Source organism: Ascaphus truei, chromosome 15 (assembly GCF_040206685.1).
Source record: "Ascaphus truei isolate aAscTru1 chromosome 15, aAscTru1.hap1, whole genome shotgun sequence".
Taxonomy (NCBI): domain Eukaryota; kingdom Metazoa; phylum Chordata; class Amphibia; order Anura; family Ascaphidae; genus Ascaphus; species Ascaphus truei.
Genome location: NC_134497.1, coordinates 31903381 through 31923380, shown reverse-complemented (window position 1 = coordinate 31923380; position 20000 = coordinate 31903381). Strand labels below are relative to the sequence as shown.

Here is a 20000-nt window from a genome sequence, read left to right as displayed (position 1 = left end):
AGGACCAGCAGGCCGAATGGGAAGGTCCATCGGTAGCGGATGGCCCTGTCGCGCAAAATTTTGGTAATTGGCTGCAGTTTCTTGCGCCGGGCCAGGGTTATGGGAGACAAGTCCTGGTACAGCTGCAGGGAGGCCCCTTCAAACTTGCAGGCCCCCTCTCCCCGAGCTGTTTGAAAGATAGCTTCCCGCTTGCGGAAGTAATGCATGCAGGCAATTACATCCCGAGGTTGATCGGTAGCCGCCGGCCTACTCCGGAGGGCCCGGTAGCATCTGTCCATCATTAGCTCCGCCACGGGAGCGTCCGGGAGCAAGGTGGTCATCCATCGGGTAATGAAGTCCACTATTTCTGTTATCTCCTCCGAGATACCGCGTATGTTGCTGCGGCGATCCCGGTTCTCAGCATCTTCTTGCCGGTCCGCAAGCTCCGAGATCTGGGCCTGTAGGTAGGTAGACCGCTTCTCCGATTTTCAGATTGTGGTAGTGACAGCCGCCATCTTATCCTCCAGAGGTCCCGTGCGCTCTCCCAGGCCCTGAACCTCCTTCTTCAGTTCCTGTATCTCCGCGCGGAAGAGCGTCTTCATGCCGTTGTAGAGGCGATCGAAGTCGCACCTCTGCACGGGTAGCTGCTCCATTGCTTCGTCCGCGTCCTCTTCACGGTCGGACTCCAAGCCCGCTGCTGATCTTGGTGCCATTTCTGCTCCGGTGCCCCGTGTCGCCGGTCGGCTCAGATATTTCCGCAGATCGCCAGTATTTTTCTATTTTGAGGACTGCTGGGCCATCTCTGCTGGTTCTCCGACTTATGTGGGGGAATTGCGCTGAAAAAAGTGGATTTTATTGCGGGTATCAATGCTTTATTTTGCCGGCGGGGGTAGGAGCTCTTAGCTTAAGCGACTACCCACCACACCATCGCGCATGCGCCCCGTATTGCAAAGTTTTAATGTCATGTGAATGTTATGTAATATTTGTGAAAAGTGTGTTTGTAAACCAACAACAGTAGAAAGCACATGTATATGAGTAGAATTTTGCTAAGTGTATGTTACTTGTTACGGTTGTTAGTTCATAAACTGTTATTGTTGGAAAGGCTTGGTGAAAGATGGTTATGTCCACTGTTGAGAGTAGTGTATTTCAGGTCAGCGGATTGAGGTGCAAGGGGAGAGGTGTTCCAGAGGTGTAAATGTGGATTGTGTTGAGTGTAGTGTGTTTGTGACAGCACGGTGAAGGGGAGGTGTGTTTGGTGGGAGGAGGGTGTGTTGTTGTGTTTGTGCGTCCGTGTGTGTGTTGTAGGGGAGTTGTGTGGAATATGCCGCAGCATGCGTTGTGGTGTTTGTGGTGTGGGGGGAAGGTAGGGGTGTGTGGCAGTCTTGTTTTGTGTGGCGTATCAGCACAGGAGGGTTGGGTGTGTGTGTGAGGCCTTCTGGCTGAGGGTGTGTGGCGTGGCTGAGGGCGTGTGTGTGCGCGTGTTGCGTGTGTGAGTGAGGTGGTGTGTGGGTGACGGCGAGTGTGTGCGCGTGGTGCGTGGCTGAGTGCGTGTGTGTGGTAAGTGAGGGCGTGGCATAGGGCGTGTGGTGTGGGTGAGGTTTTGTGAATGTTGGTTGTGTGTGTCTGAATAGTGTGTGTATGGGTGTTGTGTGTGATAGTTGCTTGTGTGTGTGGGGTGTGTGGATGAGTGTGGGGTGTGTAGGTGGATGAGTGAGTGTGGGGTGGGTGGGTGATGTGGTAGAATAGTGTGTGTATGTGTGTTGTGTGTGATTGTTGCTTGTGTGTGTTGTGGGTGGATGAGTGAGTGTGTTCTGTGTGGTGTGTGGGTGAGTGTTGGGTAGGTGAGTAAGTGAGTGTGTGGTGGGTAGGTGAGTGAGGGTGGGTTGGGTGGGTGAGTGTGTGTTGTGGTGTGGGTGAGTGTGTTTTCTGTAGTGTGGGTGATTGTGTGTGAGTTTTGTGTGTGCCTGTAATGAATGTTTGTGCACCAAATGACACATAGGGTCCAATTAGCATTGTGTTCCTTATTGATTGTATTGAAAGGAACATTGGACTGGTAGTGGAGGGGGTGTGTTGTTGTGCATGTTTGTGGGGTGTGTTAGTGTTGTACGGAAGGGTGTTGTGGTGTTTGTTGTTGTCGGGGAGGGGGGGCATAGACGTGTAAATCTGCATTGTCGTGAGTGTAGTGTGTGTGTCACCACGGTGAAATTGAGGTGTGTTTGCAGCGTTGAGTGTGTTGTGGGGTAGGCGTGTGTTGAATGGTTGTTGTGTGTGTTGTGTCAGCACAGGAGGGTTGTGTGTGACTGAGTGTTGTGTAGGTGAGGGTGTGTTGTGTGTGTGAGTTGAATGTTTTGTGATTGTTGTGTGGGTGTGTGTGTGTGTTGTGTGTGGGTGTGCTGAAAGTTTGTGCAAGAAATGACACAGATGGCAGAATGTGGATTGTGTTGTTAATCTATTTTATTGGACCGAAGAGCTGATTTCCTGTGGGAGGTGTGGTGGCAGCGTAGGGTGTGTGTTGGTGCGCACATTTGGGGTGGTGGCGGGTTGAGGTGCAAGGGGAGGGGTGTTGCAGACTTGTAAATCAGCATGGTGTTGAGTGTAGTGTGTTTGTGGCATCACGGTGAAGGGGAGGTGTGTTTGGGGCAGAAGGGTGTGTTGTTGTGTTTTGGCGTCCGTGTGGGTGTGTGTTAAAGCGTTGTGTAGGGGAGGTGGGTTGAATATGCCGCAGCATGCGTTGTGGTGTGGGGGGTAGGTAGGCGTGTGTGGAAGTGTTGTTTTGTGTGGCGTATCAGCACAGGAGGGTTGTGTGTGTGTGTGAGGCCTTGTGTGGTGTGGTGGCTTAGGGCATGTGTGTGTTGGTGTGTTGCGTGTGTGAGTGCGTGTGTGTGAGGTGTGTGGTGCGTGGTTGAGGGCGCGTGGCGTGTTTGAGGGCGCGTGTGTGCGCGTGGTGCGTGGCTGAGGGTGTGTGTGGTGCGTGGGTGTGTGGCGTGGCTGAGGGCGTGAGGCGTGGCAGAGGGGTTGTGCGGGCACGTGATTGAGGTGGCTGTTGGGTGTGTGGTTTAGTGTTGTGTGTGTGTGTTTGTGTGTAAGGGACACTGTGATCCTATATTGTTTTATGAAGCAGACATGTGTCAGGAGGTGTTGTTAAATGGAATGAGTGCTATGTTATTTTGTGAAGCAGTGATGTTGCATGAGGTTGAAGGTGAGATGTGTTGGGCTACAGGAGGTGTTGGTGTGTTTGCAGGCTACGTGTGGCGTTGTGGTGGATGTGGGGGGGGGGCACGGTAGGGTTTGTGGGGTGGTGGGGGTTACGGGAGTGTTTTGAGGTGGCTGGCTACGGTAGTGTTTGGGGGGGGCGTGCGGGCTACGGGAGTGTTTGGGGGTGTGGTGGGTGGGTTACGGGTGTGTTTTGGGAGGGTAGGGGGGGCTACGGGAGTGTTTGGGGAGGGGGGGTGCCAGGCGGCCTATGGGACTGTTTGTAGGGGGGGTGGGGGTGCCGGGCGGTTTACGGGAGTGTTTGGGGGGGGGGGCGGCCTATGGTAGTGTTTGTGGGGGGGGGGCGGGTGGGCTACGGGAGTGTTTTTGGTGAGGTTTGGCCAGGCGGGCTACGGGACTGTGTGGGGTGTTTCGTGCGTGATCCATGAGTGCTTGCGGCGTACACTGAAATAGTGCTGCGGCAGCAGGGTGAAGTTGAGGTGTGTGGTCCCTGGAGGGGGGTTGTGGCGTCCAGCAGGAGGTGTTGTGTTTGCGTGCTCGGTGGGGGTGAGGCGGGGGTGCCGGGCGGGCTACGGGATTGTTTGCGGGGGGTGGGGGGCGGCGGCCTATGGTAGTGTTTGTGGGGGGGGGGGGTCCGGGTTGGCTACGTGAGTGTTTTTGGTGGGGTTTGGCCATGCGGGTTATGGGACTGTGTGGGGTGTGTCGTGCGTGATCCAGGAGGTCTTGCGGCGTACACTGAAACAGTGCTGCGGCAGCAGGGTGAAGTTGAGGTGTGTGGTCCCTGGAGGGGGGTTGTGGCGTCCAGCGGGAGGTGTTGTGTTTGCGTGCTCGGTGGGGGTGAGGGGGGGGGTGCCGGCGGGCTACGGGATTGTTTGCGGGGGGTGGGGGGCGGCGGCCTATAGGAGTGTTTGTTGGGGGGTGGGGGGTTCAGGGTGGGCTACGGGAGTGTTTGTGGGGGGGGGGGGGGGCGGCGGCCTATGGTAGTGTTTGTGGGGGGGGGGTCCGGGTGGGCTACGTGAGTGTTTTTGGTGGGGTTTGGCCATGCGGGTTATGGGACTGTGTGGGGTGTGTCGTGCGTGATCCAGGAGGTCTTGCGGCGTACACTGAAACAGTGCTGCGGCAGCAGGGTGAAGTTGAGGTGTGTGGTCCCTGGAGGGGGGTTGTGGCGTCCAGCGGGAGGTGTTGTGTTTGCGTGCTCGGTGAGGCTTTGGTGGGGGTGAGTGGTGGTGGCACGTGAGTGTTTTTATTGGTAAGGGCGGGCTAGAGGAGGGCTTTGTCGGTACGGTGGTGGATGCGGGCCCTCCTGCGGTAGGGGTTGCGCTCCACGTGCGTGTTTTTAATGCGGGCCCTGCTGTGGTAGGGGTTGCGCTCCACATGCGTGTTTGTGATGGGTGCCCTCCGGAGGTAGGGGTTGTGGCGTCGTCTGTGCGTTTTGGTGTATTGTTGCGGTTGTGGGCAGGGGAGGGTGCACGGGAGGGGTTGCGCTCGACGGGAGTGCTTGTGGTCCACGGGAGTGTTTGTGATGCGGGCTAGGGGAGGGTGTGTTGCGGGCTAGGGGAGGGTGTGTTGCGGGCTCCGGAGGGGGGACTGTGTTCTCCGGTGGTGTCGGTGAAAGTGAGTAGCAGAGTGTGTTGCGGGCTATTGGGGTCACGTGGGGTGCTGTTTGGGGGGGGGGGTTTGCGGGCTAGGTTAGGGTGTGTTGCGGCCTCCAGAGGGGGGGGAGAGTGTTGCGTGCTAGTGGAGGAGATGTGGGCGTTGTCCGGTGGCGATGTTTACTAGGGGGTGTGTGGTGTTTTTGGGGATGAACGTGTTCTGTTGAGGTGAAGGGGAGGGGTGTTGGCAGGGTAGACAGGAGTGTGTGCGGGTGGTAGAGGGGCTGCGGTAGCGGGAGAGGTGTGGTGTGTTCGGTGGTGGTGTGCATTGTTGGGTGTATGGTTGTTAATAGGGGGTGGGCGTTGCTGTGCGCTCTGTGAGCGTGCGGTGTGTGGAGGTGATCGTGTGCTGTTGCAGTGGTGAAAACAATATATAGATAGGTAAGAGTGTGTACCTGCTTCCTTCTTTTGGTGGTATCAGGCGGTGAGGGTTTTGTGGGTTGAGAGGTGAGAGCTGTGAAGCGTCGTCTCCCAGAGCAGTGAGGGTTAGGTGCTGTGAAGCGTTCCCAAATCTCCCAGAGCAGTGAGGGTTAGGTGCTGTGAAGCGGTTCCCAAAGCTCAGTGAGGGCTGGGAGAGTGTGGCAGTGGGGTTGGTGTGTTGGGCGCAGGCCAATGAGAGGTGTGCGGGGGCGGGCGTGGGGCCAAGGGAGCTATGTAATTGGGCTGAGGCCGTGGTGTCAGTGTCACGGTAGCTTGTGACAGGTTGTAATTTACACCAAAACTATATATAAATATATATATACCTGGGTTTGAACTGGGACAAGACTTAGATATGATAAATATAATGTATTCCTTCATAAAGGTGAACACAACAGATATGTACAAATAACAGGCAAAATATAGACACTTACTTAAAGATTATGGCAAGAAAGCCATCAGGATTACAGACTGGCCACTTCTCCCACATTTCAGTTGACATCACAGCAAAACAGGCAGGACACATGCATGGCATTTCTTCTCAGCAAACAAGATGGTATAGCACAACAGGCCTGATGACATGCAGGCATGAAGATCATTTGCATGAAGAACTTTGCATGAACAACTTTGCATGAACAACTTTGCATGAACAACTTTGCATGAACAACTTTGCATGAACAACTTTGCATGAACAACTTTGCATGAACAACATGGATAAAAGGGTGGCTTTGACTTATATACTATGTCAAACTCATCTCTTTAACCCTAGGTGCCGCGACGGCTAGCAAAAAGTCTTTGAAGCTCTTTTGGCTTCCATTGAAGTGTGAATTACCACATTTACAAAAACATCCACTTCCCTTGGTCCCTAGGCCAAGCATAAACAATTAGCAATTTGGTCTTTGATGACCAGGCTTGTAAATTCTAGCCTTTCCTGCTCATCACAACAGGGGTTCCTCAGAACTCAACCAAAATTTCATATTTACTGCAAATCACCTCATAACTTGAGTTCAGTAATACATACAGTCAGGTGAGATATATTAATACAGTCCGTCCCACTTGACGCTCGCAGAGAGACCCAACATTACAGTGTAATATGAAAATTAATAGAGATATTAATATCTGGCATTTAGCAGCAGTTACATATACAGTGTTTAGATTCAAAAAGATATGCTAAATCCCACGAATACAAATATGTAGCTCTTAGCCGGTTCCGCCAAGGACATCTCATAATATTCTTATATTTAATAAAGTTACTCATTTTGATTTTCTGCTGGGGGTAGCCCCACCCTGGCCCCATCAATAAAACCTTTTGAAGCAGGCTTGTAGCTTCTCGCATAAACAATTAGGTCATTACCTGTTGATCACTAGGTGTCACACCTCTCTGTTGATATACACTTCCAGTGAGGAAGCTTGCATATCAAACGTGAATAGACTCATATGAGGCACCATTTGGTCCTGGTACGCATTACAAAGGCAGGCAGAGGTAGTTAGCATTTGGCCTGTACCTTGTAAGACTGCAAAAAGTCACTTTATCAAAAATATATGTTCCTCTTATGACAAAGTTATATTTTTAATATGTGTGTACTTGGGGGGTGACCCGGAGGCTGTACCCCCAAGGCTCAGGGTCCTGGCTTACTCCGTTACCAAATTACCAGTTTTCAGGTAACTGTTTATTCAGCACTGCATATAAGGTTAACCCCTTAAGTCCCAGTGGGTGGGTTATGCAGACACTGACCCAGCAACAATACATTTTGCACAGGGGAATAAGCATTTTCATGTTATAACAAGGGTTAAATCACATTTCTGGACCTCAGCCCAGTTAACCCCTTGTCTCCCTGGCGAGGTTAGAGGGGGGCCCTTGGGGAGTAACCCCGTTAATCCCGGGCCAAACCCTCACTATCGTCACAGTCAGTGCCAATGAGAGGTGTGCGGGGGCGGGTGGGCCAGGGGAGCAATGTGATTGTCCTGAGGCGGAGTGACGGGCCAAAGGTCCAATGCAATTGGCCGTAGACACAGGGAGACCCATACAGACAGACAGGCAACGACACATAGGACACTTTGAGAAATATATAGATAGATAAATATATCACCACCACGGGACCAGCACGGCAAGATCTCCTACAGCATCAGATGTATCAGACGCTGCCAACTAGTGTTCCAATGCTTCAGACCTCATGGATGGTAATACAACTGATGAATGCGGAAGTCCTACGTATTCAGTCCCTCCAGACCAGATCGGCTAACATCCGCTCCAACTCTGGGGCTGTGTGCAGCAGGGCTGGAAGCTTGCCACTCCTTCTGACCCTTGATGATGACGTAATGTCGGCGCTTCAACCTAGACAAACATATATACCAAAAAAGCGGGTTGCCTAGCAACTATTAACCAATCAAAAAGCTCTCCCAATTATTCGCAAAAGCAGTTAATTGGATTCGCATAAATCTGCTGTTAAAGCTATAAGAAAGAGAAAACAAATGTTAGTTGTGTTATAAAATAGATATAGAAAAATCTATAGATAAAAAATATAGCCCATGCGCCAGCATGTACCAGACTGCAGTTAGTTTGTTCCGTCTCGCTGTGTGTACAATGGGGCTTCACTGCTGCTGGTGTCACTGTCTCTGGTTTTTCTCCGGCAACCCGAATGAGCAGCCAAATCTAAATAAGATCAGATTAAGGTCCTAAAAAAAGGTCTTTCATTTGCACCAACATTTACATTGGACAAATTTGAATGGGTTACGAACCTTCATTTATTCTGCCCTAAGCTGCTGCTTAAGAAATTCCAAACCTCGACTAACTTTTTATCACTCCGGGAAGAAGCCCATCGCAAGGGCAAAACGCGTAGAGTGTTCCTAATTGTAGCATTTGATGTTTGATACGGCAAGACCCCTCCTTGATGGTGTATCCCCTATGTGTTTACTATGTGATCCAGACATGGGCAGGAACCTGACGTTACTAGGATTTCCTATGGACTGATCGTTACCCTCTCTTCCCCAGCTGAGTATTGCCATGTCTCTCACTAGGGGTCCTCTGTCTACAGGACTGGTTTATCCACTTAGGTTTTGGCACTGGCTATCAGCATAATCTATAGATGGGAGTAGTATTTTACCTCCCTTTCTCTTTCACTGCCTTACCTGTGGATGCTCACAGGCGTCCTTGTATATATGTTGTTTGTTATTTTTGGATTGACTTTCACAGGGTTTGAGAATTTTGTCTGCTTTTTTCTCCCCTGTGACTCCCCGTTGGTTATAGATCATTTTTTTTATGTGTGCTTAACTTGCAGTACATATTAGTTTATTTCTAATATAGCTTCTCTCCATTTTTGCTAGTATTTATTTATTATTTAGATTTGGTGGTTAGGAGTATTTTGGGGTGTCTTTACTATTTAGCAGATTTGTATCGTCTCATTTATTTTTTATTATTAGGTGGTACATTTTTTGGCTCTCTAATTTAGTGTTTAGTTACATCTTTTTATAACATACTGTATATACCCCCCTTTTTTTATATAGGTGTTCTTGCTTACTATTGTTGTTTTGCTACCATTAGTGCGTATATGTTTTTAAATGTTAGTGTGTTCTACTGCTTACATAATAAAATCATTGCCATTTTTCTACTTTGACTGTGGACCCAGATTTTTGTTTCTTATTCTATTCTTTATTTTAGGCATATTGTGAGTGCTATTTTTAGGGATTCTGTTAGTCTTTTTTTCTGTGTTTTAATATATATATAATATAAATAAAAGAAAAAACAAGAAAACAACAGGCGCACTCATTGTGTAGTATATCAGTAACATTTATATAGGACTGGAAAAATAAAAATTGCGCACTCACAAACGTGACAAGATCATAAGCATGTATGAGTAAAACTCAATCGCCAGCAGTGACACGGTAGCAGGGTACCGTCTTGGGTCTCCACCGTGTGCTGCAGCTGTCAGTAGCTCTGTGGCCTCCGTATACAGAATGCTTCCCCACTCCAATCACGCGAGAATCGTGACGTCAGTGGAAGCTCTTAGGTGACGGGAGAATTTGAACAATCTCTTATCTCCTCTCCCTGTACCCGCTGGATACAATATTCTGAATAAAGTCTGTAATAGTAAGCTTGTTGAAGTGCACAAATGTACAAATTATACAATTGTGTTGATACAAATGATCCGAAACACACCCTACACGTTTCATCCTTAAGACTTCGTCAGGGGAATTAAACACAAATGGCTGCAGACATAATTTATACACATAGTGACCAATCAAAACTAGACATTACTAATTGCATAATTGGTGCCATAGGAGTGAATTCTAATAATAATTCCTTTCACTGCTACTACATATATAATAATTGTTACAAATACAAACAATATATTCTATTAGATAGAGATCAGTTGATACAAATATATATATATATATATATATATATATATATATATATATATATATATATATATATATATATATATATATATATATATATATATATATATATATATATATATAACAAATATAAGCAGCTGGCACTCTGTATAGAAAGAATAATAGTGGTGCTAGTCCCATAAAAATAAACAGAACATATTACCTTCCATTATGTCCGGCAAATAAGAGACAGCACTCACTTCCAAATGGACAAAAAAAGTTTAGTGTTCAGGCATATGTAAACAGACAGCCGATCCCGACGTTTCGGCTCCGGAACAGAGCCTTTCCGGAGCCGAAACATCGGGATCGGCTGTCTGTTTACATATGCCTGAACACTAAACTTTTTTTGTCCATTTGGAAGTGAGTGCTGTCTCTTATTTGCCAGACGTAATGGAAGGTAATATGTTTTATATATATATATATATATATATATATATATATATATATATATATATATATACATATATATATACATATATATATACATATATATATACATATATATATACATATATATATACATATATATATATATATATACATATACATATAAATATACATATATATATATATATATACATATAAATATACATAAGAGAAGGATTGAAATAAGCAAAAAGATAGAACTAATATAATATATACATTCTATATAATAGGTAATGTATATATACATAATGTGTAGAGAATTGCTATGGTTAAATACAAGAGAGATTCAGAGGAACAACCATTATCAACATTGTTAAATAATCTGAATATAAAGATTAAATCAATATTAATCAAGAAAAATTAATAAAAGTTACAATTAGAACACCTAAATAAGGATGGACGAATCACAGATAACAGAACACAGATGCAGAGACCAATGGTGACACAGTGCCAGAAGCTATTAAAAATAAATATCACATATGAAAATAATATAATGAAATAATATAATAATAAAATGAATAATATTATGATTAAAAATAAAAATAGAACAAAAATAAATAAAAATAACCTCAATTGGTCTCTGCATTTTGTATTTAACCATAGCAATTACAAGATAGAAACGGGTTGCTTAGCAACTCTGTGGACATAAAATCCTAGCCAGCGCTTCACCAATCAGTAACCCCTTGAGAAAGTTGCAGTTATGTAATGAAACGCGTTAGGGAGCGGTATTGCGTCACCACGCATGCGCATGACAGGCCGCATCAAGCGCGGATCAACATTGCGGCCAGCTGCTACAGAAGACAGTGTTTGACCTCCAAAAGGCTGGATTGGTTTGCCGAAAAAGGAGCCTCTGGAGTCCTGCACCAGTTACCATCTTCCTGCAGCTTCAAGTGAGAGTTGGACTGCGGATTCTGGATGCTGACTGACCAGAGTGGCGGTGATATATATCACAAATTGCCTGTTTTATATTTACCTTTGTAGATGAATTTTCAACCCCCCTCCCCCCCTCCTCCTTTCCAATAAATTGTACAATTTTACGCTATGGGGCATGCGCTCACTCTTCTTCTTCTCCCATATATATATATAAGAAAAGAAGAAGAGTGAGCACATGCCCCATAGCGTAAAATTGTACAATTTATTTGTACAATTTAATTTAATTGTACAATATATATATATATATATATATATTATATATATTATGTATAATGGATATTCCAGGCAAAAGGTGACACATTGTGTGCTCATTTGCATGTCATCTCCCAGAATCCCTTGCAGCAGTGGGAGCACTGTATGCGAGGTGATAATGGTTGAAAGGCAGGGTTGCAGACCTGTCTGAGACATGTGAATGTGCTCACAAGTGATATTCTTTATTGGCTATATGCTAACGGTAGAGGTTTTCTGTCGCCTTTTTCACCCACCATAACTTAAAATGTATGATATATATATATATATATATATATATATCAAAAATGAATTGACGGTACCATTCTGTGGCTAACAAAGTGCTTTTATTTGTGTGAGCTTTCGAGATACACTGATCTCTTCTTCCGGCGGTGTTACATTGAATAAAACAAGGAAGGTTTAACACAAACAGTGCATCTTGGAATGTTATCTGGGACTGAAACCTATACCTCCCCCCTTTTGCAGTATGCGATTTATGACTTGAGGTGTAAATGAATGTTAGTGATGTATGTGTGTGTATGTTTGTATGTAAATAGAGAGAGAAGTGCTAGCTCCATAGTGTAATTTTGTTGACAATTTAATAAGGGTTAAAAAAGAGACAGTCACTAGGACTTACACTCACAAGGGGAGAGTTAAACCTTGCATTTGAGAGAATAATCTTTGCAGAAGTGACGTCACCAAATCGGAGCGGAGACCGGGTCCAATGTCGGTGCACGACGTCAGCAAACTTCCCGGCCCGTTTCGTTTGTGAGTGATTGCCTCAGGGGATGATTAACTGACTGTAGTTGTAGGTTTAAATAGCCTCCGTTACCTAGCAACCGACTCCACAGGTGAAATAGTCAGCTATCCCAGTGATGCTTTCTTCTTCATAATCACAAACCATCCACTGACAGGAAGTCCAAGCATCACTCGTGACTGCTTCCGGGTACAAGCCTGATGTGTGTTCGTTGCGCCCTCAAGTGCTGCATGGACTGCCTGTCTAACTGGCATGTCGTTCTTACGGAAAATAAAAATATGTGATGAAAGAAACAATATTTAGCTGCAGCCACGATTTAAATTAGAATGTTACACCGTCCTAAACAAAGTCATCGCAGAATTGAAACCGCTTTTTTAAAGTATTAAGAACATAACGTCTGATTTTCCCTCCCTAAGTGCTGATGCGCTTTGTAATACGCACCTTTCAAATGTCAAAACTTGTGCCAAGAACTAAGCCATTAAGTATGACAAAGATCAAGATCCCTACGAATGTTTCATCAGAAATGAAAAGTTTTACATTCCAAGGGCCGACCGTAGCAATTCCAGCGCCCCATGCGGAGAAAAATTTGGAACCCCCCGCCTTGCTAGAGTGCTCCCCCTTTTTCTCTCTCCCCCCACTGACATATACTCCCCCCTCCCACTGACATATACTCCCCCCCCCCAATGACATATACATATATTTATGCAGAATAATAATTATCTGTAAAAATTGTCTCTCAGGTAATCACATAAACAAGCCAATTGATATAGAATAGATGTCTATTTGGGTATTTACATAGACGCTGTTATACTCTGCTTGTCACTATTAAGCTACTGATTCTCTGAGCTACCGGATAGCTTGTTTATGTGATCACCTGATAGACAAGTTTTATAGATAATTATTATTCTGCATCACTGGTCTCATACTCATACTATCCATGGAGATTTCTATGTGATCAGCTTTAATTATGCTCAATATTGGACAATGTTAACACATACAGCTACAATATCTGTTTATTACTACTAATCTGTATCCAGTTAGTACTCATTGCTACATTGTCATACAACTGTTGTGATATATAATATTGAATTGCATTAATAGAATACAATATATCAGGATCTTTATGTAGTGGTATTAAGTGGGTTATTTTATACTACTTTTCCTATTAAGGATTATATCAAACAAACCCAATTTACCAGGACACCAACTGAGCTGCCCACTCTGGGGATTTTAACAAAATCCCTGTAAATATGATATTCACTTACGTCGTTGTTTCTACAAATGTATTATTAAAATTGTCTTTTTCTTAACTTAACTGTACTCTCTATCAAGTGTTATTCTGAGAGTTTGACTGTTACCCAATCAATGGAAATATTGGTATTCCTTGACTTATTAAGTCACAATACATGATAAATTACACTGAGTGCCATAAGATAGGGATCTAGTGTAAGCAGATTGCATTACACTTTTTGTTGTTACTACTGAGAAGTGACCCACTTACAGTAAAACAGAGCCGCATACATGGAGATCAATAGCCTGCATAACTATTCCTATAGATACATGTCAGTCTTAGGTCTCGTCCAGGGTGGAAACAAGTGCGCTGGCGCTCCAGCGCTGTGCCCTAGTTGGCCGGGCGATTCCTGGCCGGCTAGGTGCGTACGCATCTGGGGGCGTGGCCACGACATCACGGAGCTGGTTCGCACTCATTGGGCGAACCGCTCACGTGATGCGCTTGCGAGCAGCAAAATCAATTTTGCTTGCTCGGCAAGCGGCTCTGCGCCGAGCAGGCACACCCGCCCGCTCACGCAGGCCACGTGCATTGTTGCAACGTGTCCAGCGTTAGCGCGCGCCTGCTCAGCACCACCCCAGTCGAGGCCTTATGGTCAGAACAGATGGTGTGGCCAGAGTAGGCTTTGGTTAGATTAGTAATGAGATCTGTAGGCAGACTGGTGTCTGGAAGCAGGCACAAAAGTATAGTGAGTTTGCAGCAGAAGCTTTTTAATACTTAATGACATATTTGTCTGTGTGGGGAGCAGGGGAGCTCTGTGTGAGGGGGCAAGGAGGGGCCACTTGTTATTAATTTACAAAATAAAGTAAATGATAAAATCAGGACAATCTGACAATATATTAAGGACCAAGAGGAGTATACACATCTACATGCAGAAGAAACTATCTGTCCCTAGCACAGTGCCTGGGAAATGTTACTAATCTACACAGTATGTGACACTTGATCCGTTTTGAAGTCTAAAAACTACAACTCCCATGATCCCCTTAGTGTGAGCATGCGCAGTAGGACACAGAGCTGTGACCTGGATGTAGTCAGTGTCTCCACTTCCGGGAAAGAAGATGAAGAAATAAAGTGGTGCAGGAAGCACACAGGAGCCTTTCTGTAAGTAACTTACTTTGTATTCAAAGCATCAGAGCAGGTATATGCAAACACGTGGCGTTTCAGGACAGACACGTCCTCTCCTCAGACCATACACCTTACTGCAATAAAATAACTTTATATACACACCTAGTGTACTCAAAGCTGTCATACTAAAAATTGAAGGATGTGAACGACCCCAAATACAGAGACCCCACGTCTATACATAATACTGACTGTGGGTTTGATCTTAATAACTTAAACCAAAAATAAATGGGCAACTCTTATATCAACAAGTTGAAAGCATTGAACTATATTCATAATCAAAGGAGTGTAATAGATCAGTCCAAGATTGGAAAAAAATGGCAGCCTTAGGCCGCGCTTATAGTGCTGGCGACACAACATCGCCCGAAAACAAATGCATTGCCGCCACCGCGTGCGTTTATAGTAAGCGCGACAATGCGACGAAGCGCCGTCGCGAAAACTGGTCGCTGGCAAAATTAGAATTTTCAAGGGCTGTCGCCTCATGTGATGGCCCTTGAACCAATCAAATGCGACGCCGCCGCCCAGCGAAATATAACTTTCGCCTGTGGCGATGGGTGACGTCACCCGTCGTGTCGCCATCGCAATTGACGGCACTATACGCACGGCCTTAGCGCCAAGACAGACAAGTCTTCCAAAACTTGTCAAAAACATTACATGAACACACAAATCAAATCACAGGCACAAAAGGAACAGAACAGTACAATACCAGTCCCGTATATGGTTATGAAAACCAGTCCTGTTATCCATGTCGATGGCTTTAGACTTGTCTTTCCTCCAAATGGTGTTTCCTATGGATATAAAGGGGACAAACCATTCCGCAGCACCTTTGATTATGAGGCCAGCTTCACCAGGGCCGTCAACAGAAATCGTGGGGCCCAGGACAAACATTTTAAGCAGCCCCCCCCCCAAATACAACCTCCGTCCCACCCCCCAAATGAATACAAAAAAAAACACCTACCCAATACATATAAAAAAAACAATACATTTAACCCACCTCCCATACACACACACACACACCATTTAAAAAAAAAAACCCTCCCCAATACATATAAAAAAATACCCCCAAGCCCCCCAGTACATATACAAATTCCTCCACGCCCCCAATACATATACAAATTCCCCCAAGCCCCCCAAAACATATACAAATTCCCCCAAGCCCCCAATACATATAAAAGACCTCCCCATATTAAAAAGACTCACCTCCAATACATATTAAAAAGACTCACCCCCAATACATATTAAAGACTCAGCCCCCCAATACATATTAAAAAGACTCACCCCCCAATACATATTAAAATGACCCCCACAATACAAACAAAAAAAAAGACTTAACTTGTGGATGATCAGGCCGGGTGCAGTGGATGTGGGGGCCCGGCGGCCAGCACTGCAAGTTGGGCTCGACCTCTGGCCAGGCCGGCTGCCGGTGATCATGCGGCCGGACCCCGACTCTCCCCTCAGCAGCCGCCTGCATGCCTCTGTCCCAGTCCGAGCTTCCGACAGGCCACCCTCTCATGCCGTCGCGAGCCGGAAGCAGAGAGCGCTGATGTCGGAGTGGCTCGTCAGCTTGGGCTAGAGAGATAGTCATGGAAGCTGCTGCTAAGGGACAGCCGGGGCCGGCCGCGAGAGGACCGGCAGACGGGTCTGGCCAGAGGTCGGGCCCAACTTCCAGTGCCGGCCAACTGGGCCCCCCCAACTCACCGGGCCCGGGACGCCAATCCCGGCAGACCCACCCTGTTGGCGGCCCTGCGCTTCACCCCAAGTGCCTACTTACAAGAATGAAGTTGATCACTGGCAAACAATTAGTATCTTTAATCCTCACCCTGCGATTGATCAGGTCCACACCTGCATTCCTTCTCCAAAATCTCCAACAATGCGTGCTTCTCCCAAAATAAAGTGAAATAAAAAGTACCTAGTGCAGTACTGATTAAAACATTTATTAACACACACATATAAAAAAACACACTCACAGTGTGTCTGCACGTGTTGTACGACGCAAATTGCCGCCGTGGTTTGAGCCTCGTGAGTGGTGTCCGGCAGCTAGGATCATTGTTGCACTGCTCTCCTCCGTTTGCGGCTACGACTCCTCACACTGTCTCTCCTGATGACGTCAGTGCCGGGCGCCGAACACCTGGTGCCTCCGCTCACGGACAGGGATAGTTCCACCCTACGCATTTCGTGACTTACTGCGTCACTTCGTCAGGGGTAATGGAGCTCTATAGTCGTACACAAGCTTTTATAGAACCTGGTTAGACAACCTAATTAACCCTTTCAGAGTTTGTCTTGAAAAACCAATTCTGGTGGTGTTTTTTTTGGTGCCATAAAGGATAATTAATGACTATAAATTAGTCTGAAGAGCTGGGTGCTGCCATGCTGATATTTTCTTTCTTAGATGATTTTTCTGCCAAAACGAAGGGGTTAAAGCTAAAAAGGAGCAAGTTAAAAGATGGTTCAATTTTATGAGCTTACAGTCAAAAGCAGCATTATTACACACATTTATCTGGGCATAAGATAACAAGGCAAACTACATACCATTAGGGATATATAAATTAAAAGACATAACTCCTATTATAGATAGTGTAGACACAGAGGCACATAGGCTAGATCATAAGTGTTATCTAGTAACTTATTAATAATAATAGAGTAGACTTAAGTGGGATAAACAGAGTAGTAGAATCCATAGCAGTCGTGGGCCAGAGTGACAGAGGTTTAAACCTGTGTCTGGTATATCCATCCGCATATATCTGGAGTAATAGTAGAGGCTGACCTTACCCCAGGAACCAGTTTAGTTCAAGTCACAATACTTACTTCGACATGGAGATTCTGCTGCTGGAGAAGCCCTATGAGACAGGACCAGGGCTCGGGAGCGAGCACACGTCAGTGGAACGCATATCAACATAAATTTGTTCCACTGACTGCATTACACAGTGATTTAGTGACCCCTCGAGCCGAATCTTCGCCAATTGATCACAGGAGAACAGATCGATCGGTAATTTAGCTAATCAATTGTCAGTGTTTGGATTGAAGGGAAACATTTTTTTTAAACGGCAGGTTGAACTGCTGCTTTAAATCCAACCTAGCGGCGGGAAAACATGAAATCACTTGGAGTAAATGACTTCCTTTAAAATGATGAAATCTCGATTTAACCCTTTGGGAGCCCTTTTGATGTAGCTGCTATGTCACCGCGTCTGCCCCCATGATGTAATAGCTACGTCATAGTAATCCTGCTGGTTTTCCTAGAGGAGATGACATTCTGTGCTCCTGTGCAGGGCAGGACGGATCTATCACTACGTGAATTTTCACTTCATAGGCTTAAAGGGATACTGACCTGCTTGTCTTGGAATATTTATATTCTGCAATAAGACGTCTGTGGATAGCAATTAACCCTACATATTACATTGATGCTAATTGATTTATTGCTTACCTTACCACTTCACAATGTTTTTTTTGTTAATGTTTGAATGTTTTATATGTGTTTTTAACTTTACTATTTGAAATTATTTGAACAAAACTTTATTATTTTTCCTATCTTTTTCCGGTCATGATGGGCCTATTTCTGTCCTATCAACGGTATTTAACCGATAGACCACTGTGAGTCTTACTACTGCACCCCAACACTGAGTGCTCGATATATGAGGGAGTCTTTTTGATCCTCTTGGGATCTACTCTGTAATATAAGTCATTTTTTCCCCCTGAGCACCTGTTGCCTTTCCCAATATACATATGCATATATACATGGATGAGCGGTTTTATTACCCTTTATAAATATTGTGAAAGAAATCCTGTTCTGTATTTCTCCAGGAACATTTATGTTTGACTAATGAGGGCATTATAATTACTTTGTTTTCGATGGCAGTGTTATGTTTTTTGTTTGCTAAAAGGGTTTTTTACTTGACAATTCGCTACATTTAACCTATTAAATATGCCATTGTTGTTAGCTCATGTTCTTCCTAGGAGGGACTGCCCCTTTAAATACCATTTTCCTACTCTGCTTCAGTTTAATTAAATCCTGAGATTACAAACCCATAAGGCTGCGAACCCGCTGCGGTCGGCGGGGTGCGCGTCCGCAGTCCACCAGACCCTTGCCCGAATGGTCCTTGCCCCCGCTGCCTCCTTCCGGCAGGGCTGACTACGTACTGTGACGCGTCAGCCGCCGATGCTGCAAGATCCTAGTGATTTTCAGCGCTGACGCGTCACGTGGTACGCGAGTCAGCCAATGGGGAGGAGGGGAGGGAAGGAGCTAGATGGGAGGCGCCTTGGGCGGGGAGCAGGGAAGGAGCTGCGGGTTAAAGTGTGTGAGTGTGGATGTATGTGTGTGTATGTGTGTGTGTGTATGTGTATGTGTATGTGTTGTGTGTTGGGGGGTGGACAGCACCACAATCTGATCCCGCCCCCCTCCCTCCCATTCCCGCTCCCGGCTCCCTACAGACCGCATATTGCGGTCTGTGCCTGTCAGCGCGCCACCTGTTTGCAGTGCGGGCGCGCTGACTGAGGGAGCGGGGCCTTAGGCCTAGGACATAGTAAAATCAGCGTCGCTGAGGCGGGCTGAGCCGCGCTGAACAGATGCACAAAGCCCCTGCATCTGTAATCAGCGCGGCTATAGTTTCTCCCTCCGCATGCTTGCTGATGCGTGCGGAGGCTGAGAAAATCAGAAGAGATAGGCAGGTTTGAAATTTTGCCTTTTGGGGGAGAGGAGGAGCGTGAAACCCAATGGGGCTGCAGCTGGCATTTTTTCTACTGTGTCGGCGTCACCAGACAGAGTAGAGGCAGCACAGGTGTGTGTGTATATATATATATAAATATATATATATATATATATATATATGTAGAGGTATATATATGTATATGTATATATATATGTAGAGGTATCAGTACCGTGTTAGCCGATCTTCAATAATCAAAAAATAAATAGATACCGTTCTGTGGCTAACGAAATGCTTTTATTTGTGCGAGCTTTCGAGATACACTGATATCTTCTTCCGGCGATGTTACAATGAATGAAGCAAACTGTTTTTTAGTATACCTTTTGCTTGCTTCATTCATTGTAACATCGTCGGAAGAAGAGATCAGTGTATCTCGAAAGCACTCACAAATAAAAGCATGAGGTGTGTGGGGGGGGGGGGATATATATATATGTGTGTGTGTGTGTGTACATATATATAGACATATATATATAGACATATATATAGATATATATAGAGAGATATAGATATACAGGCATACCCCGCATTAACGTACGCAATGGGACCAGAGCATGTATGTAAAGCGAAAATGTACTTAAAGTGAAGCACTACCTTTTTCCCACTTATCGATGCATGAACTGTACTGCAATCGTCATATACGTGCATAACTGATGTAAATAACGCATTTGTAACAGGCACTATAGTCTCCCGGCTTGCGCACAGCTTCGGTGCAGGTAGGGAGCCGGTATTGCTGTTCAGGACGTGATGACAGGCGCATGCGTGAGCTGCCGTTTGCCTATTGGGCGATATGTACTTACTCGCGAGTGTACTTAAAGTGAGTGTCCTTAAACCGGGGTATGCCTGTATAGATAATTTCACCAATACACTTTGTGAAGTTTTCTACAATT

At 45.6% G+C, this 20000-nt stretch overlaps 1 protein-coding gene across 8 annotated transcripts in view; it reads left to right on the top strand.

Annotated features, from left to right (window-relative positions):
- LOC142466770 (uncharacterized) overlaps window positions 1–20000 on the top strand; it is a 616011-nt gene that overhangs the window by 368226 nt on the left and 227785 nt on the right. For 2 of the 8 annotated variants that reach the window (XM_075572158.1, XM_075572157.1), the window contains exon 1: window positions 14315–14392. The exons of 4 other annotated variants lie outside the window; for them this stretch is intronic. The gene's annotated coding sequence lies outside the window, so the exon portion shown is untranslated. Of the gene's footprint in view, window positions 1–14312; window positions 14393–20000 lie in introns of those variants that run through there. 2 more of the 8 variants (XM_075572160.1, XM_075572159.1) reach the window with 2 other exon arrangements.